At 40.9% G+C, this 10730-nt stretch overlaps 1 pseudogene; it reads right to left on the bottom strand.

Annotated features, from left to right (window-relative positions):
• Positions 1-6132: 6132 nt before the first annotated feature.
• On the bottom strand, positions 6133-6250 carry LOC112484046 (annotated as a pseudogene).
• Positions 6251-10730: the final 4480 nt, after the last annotated feature.

Below are 10730 nucleotides of genomic sequence, written 5' to 3'. Positions count from 1 at the left end.
TGGCATAGGAAGTGGAGTGCTCCATAACAAAAACATAAAAATAGTTGTTAGCTGAGTGATCTGGAGACAGATAATTAAAACAAACTGAATCGGAAACAGAAAAGATGGTATTCAGTGGCAAGGTATTTATAAAATTGTTGCCTGTGATGACTTGAAAAGGCAGACCCTGTGCTTAGTGAACTTGTCATTCTAGCTAGAGGAAGAGATAAGAAAATATAATAATGGTAGTAGCTGGCAGCATTTGGCACAGTATTACAATTCTGAGATGAGCTCTGAAAATTATTAGGTGGATTTCAAGCAGAAACTAAAAAGACTAGAGAGAGTCCAGAAACGTGAGGCCTTTAAGTTAGAATAACATACTGCTTTAGATACCACACAATAGGAGATGGGATTCAATAAGGATTTCAGTGGCAAAGGCCCGGTTAAACCTTTTAGTTGGAAAAATGACTCAAGGCATAGATCAAATGAAAAAAGCAGACTTCTTATTGATTTTTCCATACAGTCTCAAGGTAGCTGCCATTAGTTTAAGAGAGAGAGAAGCAAGGAAATGAAAAAACAAGAAAAAAGACAGATTTGAGAACTATATCTTAAAAAGAACTTGAGCTGGGATCACTGGAAATAAATCAGAAACCTGTTATGTTATCGAGTGAAATGCAATACCAAAAAAATAAAAAACAACAACAAAAAAAACAAAACCCAAAACAAACTATGAGCCTGGTGTAGAAAATCTTTGCTGTTTAAAATAACACTTGGGATTTCAAACCTTCCATGAACAAGAAGTAGACTAAGGAAACTGCAATGTCCAAGGAGGGCATAATCCCTAATATCACTTCATGTGTGTCATGGCTCCCAGGGTGGACCCAGGGGTCATGCAATGGACAAGCATGAGCTGCCCCAAGAGGAGATTCCTAGCCCCTCACCCAGAGCAGGAGCCTTCTGGAATTTGCCCAGAAGGATTTTTAGAATTGCTCTCATTAGTGACTCTTGGATGTTTTCCATTCTTTCCAAGCAGGTGTGTCAATTGTGGTTATTCTGTTCCTGTTCCTCCATTGTATTCGGATGCATGGAGACAAGGTTGCTGGGAGGGAGGGATATACATTTTATTCTTGCAGATCACAGATCTAGGATAGTGATTCTCAACTGGGGGACATTTGGCAATACTTGGAAGCAATTTTGGTTGTCACAACTTGGGGAGGAGTGCTACTGGCATCTAATGGATAGAGGCCAGGGATACAGCTAAACATCCTGTAATGCACAGAACATAGCAAAGAATTGTTCAGTCTATAATGTCAGTATTACCAAGATTGAGAAACTTTGGTCTAGAGAATTAAAGGTGAAACATTCCAACTTAATAGCCCGGTTATGGGACATCACCTGGAAATCAGAAAGCCATTCCTTCATTCAATACTTAAATGAGTGCCTTCAAAGGGGAGGGGGTGGTGGGGAGTGGTGGTGAAGGGGTGGGGATTTGTCAGGTAATTAATGCTCATTGTTGCAATAGACAGCTCTCCAAATCTTCGTGCAATGAAAGTTTATTTTTACACCATGTCAGGGAAATCTGTTTTTCTCCTGAACAATATGCATACACGCACTCACACACACACATTTTTTTCTCTCTTATGGGTATTGTGAGCCTAATGGATTGATTTTCCTAATTGACTCGGCTAGTAGGAAGCTCATTATAACAACTGTTCATCGCTGTTTACTGATGTTTTCTGGCTCAAGTTGCTATTTGACTCTCATTTACCCATGACTTTGATTTCTTTCCCCCAACTTCCACCCCCCAATATTGTATGTACTTTTGTTTGTTGCCTTAAAATACCTTTGAGGATGAGGTGAGCTATAGAGTAAGTGAATGAATCAAAAGCATTCTTGCTTGAAGATGGCTGCTATTAAAGGGAAATCAGGGAACCACTAAGTTTCTCTTTCCTTCTTTAAAAAGGAAAGTGGAGCTTTGGGTCCTGGCTTAACAATTTACAGAATTGAAACTTGTTTGAGCTTGGGATCTGCAAATAGCAGATCTTCATTCATTCGGTAGTTTTCTTACCCCTTTTAAGTTGCTATTTTAACAACCCAGAGTCCCATTTGCTTAAGCTGGCAGAGGAAGGAGATAAGAAAAGTTTTTCTCCCAGGTCTTTGGGGAATCACTTCATGCAAATGTCTTTGTTTCAGAAGGAAACTGTCCCAAGGTTAAGCCTCTGACCACTGTCCCAAGGTTAAGCCTCTGACCACGAGAAGGCAGCATTCAGAGTGGCATTTTTCCTTTTGCTTTTCTGTTTCCAAATATGAAACAGATAAGAAGTCAGGAGACCAGTAACAAACTTGCTGTGTGACCTCAGGTCTTTTGCACTCCATCTCTGGGTCTCCAGAAAAACAAGTGGGCTAAGAACGCACCCAGATCCATAGTTCTTGTCTGTGTACCAAAAGAATGGGTTGATCCAGTGAAATGTGCTTTCTGATGATTTTTGTGTCACTCAAACCCTGTATTTGGAGGAAGTTGGCTCTGCTTCCCATAAACATGGATGAAATAATGGTTTAGGAAGCTCAGGCTGGGGTCTTGAGAGAAGAGTCTGTGAACTTTGGAGCCCTATCACCTGGCTTCCAATTCCCACTGCATCCCTCCGTTGTGTAACCTTGGGCACCATATTGCCTCCTTAGGCCTCGGTGTCCTCATCGGCCACAATGGGATGGCGACGACAGAAACATGTGTTGTGAAGAGTAAGTGAGGTAATGCTCATAAATTGCTGGCCATGTTGCACAACACATATTCCTGACTGTCACCCTTAATTGGGCCAGACATTGCTGGGTTGGGGTGTGGCCACCAGAAGGACTGAGCCAGGATGCCCTCACTCAGGGCCCCACTGGATCATCCTTTCTCCTCTTCGTGAAGGTTGGAAAAAATTGCCCCAGCCACTGTCCCAAAACGGAATGGCAGAAAGGGTACAGAAACGTTCTTACCGAGAAGCTCCCAGACAGCCAGCTCTCAATCCACATTGTCGTCTTACTCTCCATCCCATCCATCCTCAGGACCCGAGTCCCTTTTTCGTTCTGCTTTCCATTTTCTCTTCTTTGAAATGAATAGGTTAGATTGGCTCATCTCTCATCTAATGTATTTCATTCTACCCAGTTTAGATATTTTATATTGAGTTAAAGCAGTGTTTCTCAACCTTGGCATTATTGATATTATAGGCCAGATAATCCTCTGTTGTCCTGCGTATTATAGAATGTTAGAGGCAGCCCTGGCCTTTACCCACCAGATGCCAGTAGCGCCCGTCCCCCAAGGTGTGACAACAAAAAATGCTTCCAGACATTGCCCCTGGACATAGAAAAGTTCCCCCGATTGAGAATGATTGACTTAAGAGTTATAATACTTAAATATAATAATGCTGATCACTGTTATCAAGCACTTCTTTATTAAGTGCTTCTTAGCCAGCCACCATGCTGAGTTGTCCATGCTAGAATCTGATTCGGTCCTTGTAATATCCTTGTGAACTGGGTATTAATATCCTCTGCTATGCAAATAGCATAACAAATGAAGTTGGGATTTGAACCCTTTCTCCCAACATCAGAGCCTGTAATGCTTTGCCACTTTAAAAGTTTAGAAATACTTTTGAAGAGCAAGGAAATATGATTTACTTAGTAAGAACACAGGATGTGGAAACAGGCAGACCTGATTTGGAATATCACCTCTGTGCTGATAAGCTGACCATCATCTCTCCACTGAGTTCCATTTCTGCCATGGCTAAGTCGAAGATCATACCAGCTTTGTAGGCTGTTGGAGGATAAAATGAGGAAGAGAGACACCTAGCATGCCAGGTCCTTCTCCATCTAAATTATCTGCTCAGCAACAATGAAAAACTGTTGACATTGATTTCATTTCTTCCCAGCAGTTATGGGTGTGGTATTGGTGATCCTGGGATGGATAGATACCTCCTGCTGTGGTATATCATCTCATTCCTGGTCCCACCTTCTCTTGGGTGTCTAGGCCTTTCTTCTGAGGCCTGAACCAATGTAGATCATGATCTGCCGGAAAATCTGTACTCAGTCCAATCAGAACTGAAATAGTCATGTTGCCCTCATTCTGCTCCTTCATTGAGTTGCCTTTCTCAGTAACCCTAGTCACCCATCAGAATTACGGGAGTCATTCTTGACTTCTCCCAACTCCTCACTTCCCATATCCAAGCAGTAACCAGGCACTGTCCATTGTACTTGCCAAGACCCCTCTTGCATTTGTCTGCATCTCTCATCCTCTCTGTGTTTCCCTGGGCTAGGTCACCATACCTCTCCCCCGGATACTGCAAAACATCCTCCAGTGCACGGAATCAAACCAATCTCGTTGCCTCCACTCTTGCCACCTCCCCTTGGAAGTCTTTTCTGACCCCTAAACCTGGTCGAGCACTTCCTCAGGGCTTCTCCGCTAAGGCAATTACTATGCTGTGCTGTAACCATCTGTTGATAGATATCTCTCCCCTACTGGATGGGAATTTTTATAGGTAGCAAGTGTACTTTTTTCTGTAATCCCCAGTGCTCAACATAGGCCTTGTTATAATAAATGTTAGTAGCATAAATGAATGATAAGCAGTGTTGCATAAGTTAAAGAGTAGCTGTAAAAAGGAGGGAAGAAACCAAGGCAGTGAGTTAGAGAAACTGACATATGAACAACCCATGATGAGTCCTGAAACTGGCTTGGTGGCCCCTCTTTTCATATTGACATCTATAGGAATTCAGCAGAAAGATTATTCTACTAGGTGGAAATGTGACTCAGGGTAACCTTATCTTTGACACTAACTTTATCTTTGACCATAGATACATATTATCATCTTTGCACCTGACAAAGAGCCTCTCTTTCTTTTTTTGGTATAAATGTCAGATAGAGAGGGTCTATATGACCTAAGATTCACTTCTAGCTTAGTCATTAGAGAATTTATTAACTAGTCTCTCTGATGATGTAACTTGAAAAAGCAGACGAGATTTTGGTATACTTTAGAGCAGGATTTCTCAAACTTACCATTATTGACATTTTGGGCCAGATAATTTTGGGCTACTGTATACATTATAGGATGCTTTGCAGGATCCCTGTCTTCTACTCACTAGATGCCAGTAGTACTCCCTCCTTCCCGACCGTGACAACCAATAATGTCTCCAGGCATTGTCAGAGGTTCCCTGTGGGAACCACTGCTCCAGAGGAATCAGAATTGGAGTCTATGAGAGAGCCAAGGGAGCACTGGATGAGAGTCAGGTTTGAAGTTCATTGCCAAATCTGCCATTTAGTGAAGATATTTTTTTGTAAGTTTTATATGAGTTTAAGACCAGGATGTTTAAATGTGAGGAATTGGCTGTACCTTCTTGGATTACAGCCTTATCATCAGAAGTAGTAGAAAAGTGCAACTCCAGAATGTTTATATACTTCCAAGTTCCGTTTTGATTTCAGGAGTGATCAGGAAGATGGAGTGAGTTCAGGCCTTAGACAGGGATCTGTAACTTGGCAGCTGCAGTCAGGCGATAGGATTCAGGCCTCTGCTTGCTCAGGATGGCTTGTCTCCACAGGCCAACTCAGCTCTCATCCTGGAGCTTCTTGTGATGCTCTAGGAAGGACTATCTCATTCCTTCACTTCTAGACTGCTTTCCCTCCCCAGCAGCTTAGAACGTGAGAGCTGCAAAGTGCTTAGAAATATTTGATCTGAGCCCTTTGTTACAGAGGGAGAAACCGAGGCTCGGAAGAGGGAAGAGACTTAGCTGAGGTCACACAGTGAGTTAGAGTAAGACCCTATTTTTGACCCAAGTTTCTTTATTGTTTTAAAAAAACATTTTATTGAGGTATGATTGATGTGTAAAAAGCTATACATTTTTAATGTATGCAACTTTATGGATCTGGGGATAAAGTATGCACCTGTGAAACTATCACCACTATCAAGACCATAGATACATCCATCCCTCCCAAAGTTTCCTCCCACCCCTTTATTATTATTATTATTATTATTATTATTATTATTTTGTGGTATAAGCACTTACCATAAGATCTATCCTATTAGCAATTTTTAAAAAAATTTTTAGATGAGGCAACCCTTGGTTGACCTCATAGATTGCAAGGACCTTGTCAGCTTACAACCCCTTACTTTTTTAATTTTTTTATGCCTATAGCACCTGGTGCTCCTGGGTGGTCTCCCATCCAAGTACTAACCAGGCCAACCCTGCTTAGCTTCTGAGATCAGACGAGATCAGGCTTGTTCAGGGTAGCATGGCCATAGACCCTATTAGCAAATTTTAAGCATACAGTACAACATTGTTAGCTACAGGCCGGTGCTGTATAGTCAAGTTCTGGAACTTATACATCAGTTTCACTTGTGAGCCACGTTTCTTGAGTCAGAGTCTGGTATTCTTTCTCCCATTCTGTGCTACCTAACTCTGGGAAACTCGCCTCCACATTTGTTCAACCCTTGGTGGAGGTCTTTGTTGTAGATTTTTTCTGGAATTTCTTTTTCTTTCATTGAAACTTATATCTCTTTGGTTTTATACTTCTGTATGCTGATTTGTGCTTGGTGATAGCCATCTAATGTCAAAGTAAGAGCTTAACACTTTAGCAAAAAAAAAAAAAAAAAAAAAGAATGTGGTTACTTTGCTTCCCAAGAGAAACATTTGGCTTTTAATTGAAATTTAACCCAAATGAAATGAAACAAATAGTGGGCATTGGAGACAGTGAGCTAGGTTTAGAAAGACTTTTGGAGCAGCTAGATCCCTGTGGGAAATTCCCCATCCTTGGAGGTCATGTAGTGTAACATTGTGCATAGAGTTGCACACTGGGGTTGTTTCCCATCATGTCATTTAGAGGAAAGAACCTGGGCTTTGGACATAGCTTCAAATTCCGGCTCCACCTCTTCATAGCTGTATAAATTTGTCACAAGGATAACAGTGTTTTGAATGGTTGCCGTGGGCTGGTCACATTACCTATATTATCTTATTGATTCTTACAACAGCTGTGGGAAGAAAGTTTATGGATGAGAAAACTGAGTTTCACAGAGCATGAGATACAAAGTTACATTAAGTAATAAAGTTAGAAGTGGCAAAGCAAAGAGTTGAACCCCAAACATTTGGGCTCCAGATTACAAATGACCAAACTGGGACAAAAAAAGATTAGGCATAATATAACTTCTGTGAACTTCACTCTTTTAGTATGCTAAATGGAGATGATATTACCTCCTTAGAAGAATTGCTGTGAGGATTAAATGAAATGCAGGTATATAGCACCTGGCGTCTCTGAGTGTCCGATAGTCTTCTTTTTTAGCACAAGTTGCTCTGGTTAGTCTAATGTCAGTTACAATTTATTAAGACCTAAGTGTTTTTATTTATTTCAATATTTATTCACTAAGATAAATTTCAAGATTGGAATTACTGGGCCAACAATGTGCATATTTAAAATTTTGATAATTATAGCCAAATTGTTCTCCAAAAGTTTTTTTTTTATTTTTATAATCAATATGTACTCCTAAGAGTCTACGAGAATTTTTGTTTCTCTATTTCCTTTAATTTTCTTAGTATCTTTATGACTTCCCAGCATTTAACACAGTGGCTTGTAAACAAGTAAATATTTAAAAATGTTTGAATTGGATTGAATTTCCATTTTTTTTTTAAATCATTTTTCCGTCTCATGTGAACCCTGAGAAATCTCACCAGCCCAGTCTGTAGTTTATATGCTCTTGTCATTTCATTCAACAGTTACTGATGAAGCAGTCACTGGTTCTGGACTTTGGAGATACAAAGGCAAATTAGACATACTTTCTTCCCTTACTTTCCTCCTTTGTACTCACTCTTAGGATTTTGTATTCTGTTGGCTGACACTTCTCCCTCATACTATATTTATTTTAAATACTCGCTTCTATTTTCAGATAAATGTTTTTTTGGGGTGTATTTTGTCCAACACTCAAGTGAAGTTGTTCAGGGAGGGGTTAATATCCCCAGATAGCTGATGGGCACTGAGGCTCTGCGAGGAGAAGAAGCTTCCACAGGTCACATACAACCTTGCCTAGTCTTTGGGGCTGCTGGACCGGGTCTAAGAAATAGGAACTGAGTCTTGGTGTTAATAACTCCATTATTCTGCAGGGAGCTGCCACACTGGCAATTACCAAAGGGCGAAGATTGCTACCTGGTGTCTGCATCCTGGTGAGAGCCGAGTAGCTGGTATGGAGAGAAGTATAGGGCATGACCTCTGTGTCTTGGCCAAAAGCTCCTTCAGGGTCACGAGGCCTGCAACACCCAGTCTATATGCTATTAGAGGGAGTCTGGAGTTTGCCCACTGGTGTCTGTGGCCTCCATGGGGCCCCTGTGTCCTGCATTCCCACATTGACTAGGAATGCCAAGGGACCCTGAAATGCTGCTGTTTCCATTTTAGTCATTGACAATCCCTGTCTTTATATGTAATGTGTTCTTTCTCTCCCCTTCAGCTACTTGCAAGAGTCTTTTAAAAATCTTCCCCCCGCCCCCAGCAATTTAAATATGATGTGACTAGTAATTTTTTAGTAATTATACTGCCTGGAGTTCATGGAATTTCTTGGTTATGTGGGTTGCTGTTTTTGATTAAATTTGGCAAAAAAAAGAGGCCAATATGTTTTTACTAAGTGCTAACTGGGAGTGAGCAAACTGCTAAGTGAGGGAAATATAGAATTTCACTTAATTTTGCAAAAATTATGCAATGGAGGTTAGTATTATTTCCTCCTATTCCCACTGAAGAAATTGAGGCACAGAGAGATATAGAAAACCATGGGTTTCAAACAGTGAGGAAATGGCAGAGTCAAGATTTGCATTCATGCCTGGCTGACACCGGAGCAGACCTCTGGCCCCCTTGGTTATGCTTACTCCTCTCACTATTCAAAGCCACGAATGAGCTTCGGAAAAATCTCAGATGCCCCAGGTTATCCTCTTGTCATGCTTTTTGCCTTTTGAGACTAAAATAAACCAATTTCTACATTAATTTGTAGCTCTCTTCTTGTTTGAACGGCTGGTGCCTGGAGGACCATCTGAGTTCTATGAAGCCTTGAAGATACTGGAGTCAAGTCTTGCTTGTCCTTGGTGTATTTCTAACTCACTCATATCCATTCCTCTTCTGTCCCATGCAATATGGTTTTTGGGATTTCAGACTCATTTTCAGCCCACTTGCAGTGAGATCTCATTAAAGCTGTTCATGGTTTGCCCCAAGGCACCCAGCCAGCATTATTTTCCAACAGACCCCCTTGTCCTGGAGCACCCTTGATCATAGCTTCTTGGACTCTCTGTGCTCTTTAACCTGTCAGCTCACTGTTTCTTTGCTTGACACAACCCGGTCTTCATCTGATTTAAATTTCTTCTGTTCATAGCCATGACGGCAAGTATGAAAAAGTTGGATGGGGTCAGAGTCACATTGTTTCCAGACCAAAATAAGGAGACCGGAAAGCAAGTTTCTTTTCATCTTTATTTGTAAGGTCTCAATATGGTGCCCCAAACTGTAGTTCCTAAGTGCCTCAGGGATTGGTAAGAGCTAAGCCAACCAGAAGATGAAAGAGACTAAAGCATTTAAGGAGAATAAACATCTGCACAGTAACTCATTTGGGTTTGGGTTCTTTTCGAAAAAGATTTAGTACATTCCTAAATTAAGCTGTGTGGTTTGGTAAGAAAAAGTCTTGATTATTTTTACGTTGTTTGCCTTGACTTTTATTTACCATGTGGAGTTCTATAGCCAAATTCTCCCTTCCCCCCACCCCCGCCCCCACAGCAAAGTTGTGTTAAACAAGCTAGTTGTGTCTTTCTTGGAGGCATTCTCCTTGAGAACCAGAGTCTTACCTTACAAAGTATCAAGGTATGTTGTGGGGCCCAAAACAGTAGTTTGGAGTCAAACTCTCTTTTGGTTTTCTGGTTCTAAAATCGTTGTATTTCCTTTGGTTCGTGGCTTCTTTGAAAAATAAATCTGTCCTATGATCAGATGGGTCCACAAAAAATTAGACAATGTAAGATTAGAATGTAAGGTGCATGAGGGCAAGGACTTTGTTTTGTTGTTACTGTGTTTCTAACATCTAGAATAGTGCTCCATGTATGGCAGGAGCAGGAGAGAGAGACACTAACCGTTACGCTGTATGTCTGAAACTAATACCAAATAATATTGAATGTCAACTATAATTGAAAAAAAATGAAATGAGAAACTCCAAGCTTTAGTAACGTTCCTAGATCACACAGCTAGTCAAATAGAAAGAAAGAAAGAAAAAGAAAGAAAAGAAGGAAGGAAGGAAGGAAGGAAGGAAGCAAGGAAGGAAGGAAGGAAGGAAGGAAGGAAGGAAGGGAGGGAGGAAGGAAGGGAGGAAGGAAGGGAGGAAGAATGGATGGACAAAAGAAAGAAAAAAAAAAAGAAAGGACCTACTGTCCTTAGAGAATGAAAAAGCACCTTAAGGCTGATGCTGGGAGACCCTGAAGACATCTGTAGTCTTGCTTATCACTACCTGTGCAACCTTGGGCAAGCACCCTACCCTCTATATGTTGCTGGTTGGTCTGTAAAATGAAGTGGGTGGGATGAATGGGTCTGAAGAAGATTGAATTCAGTGATGGATGTGAAAATGTTTTGGGGAGGGAAAATATACTTTGCTTTCATCATTTTGCCTTCTTTGAAATCTTTCTATGGGAAAACAGCCAGATATATTTGTTTTTGGACCATAGCAGACAAACAGCTGTACACCAAGGTGGATTTTGAAGACATTATCAGGTGTCTTATG

This window comes from Pteropus alecto, unplaced genomic scaffold, assembly GCF_000325575.1.
Source record: "Pteropus alecto unplaced genomic scaffold, ASM32557v1 scaffold226, whole genome shotgun sequence".
Taxonomy (NCBI): Eukaryota; Metazoa; Chordata; class Mammalia; order Chiroptera; family Pteropodidae; genus Pteropus; species Pteropus alecto.
This window is presented reverse-complemented; position numbering and strand designations above follow the sequence as displayed.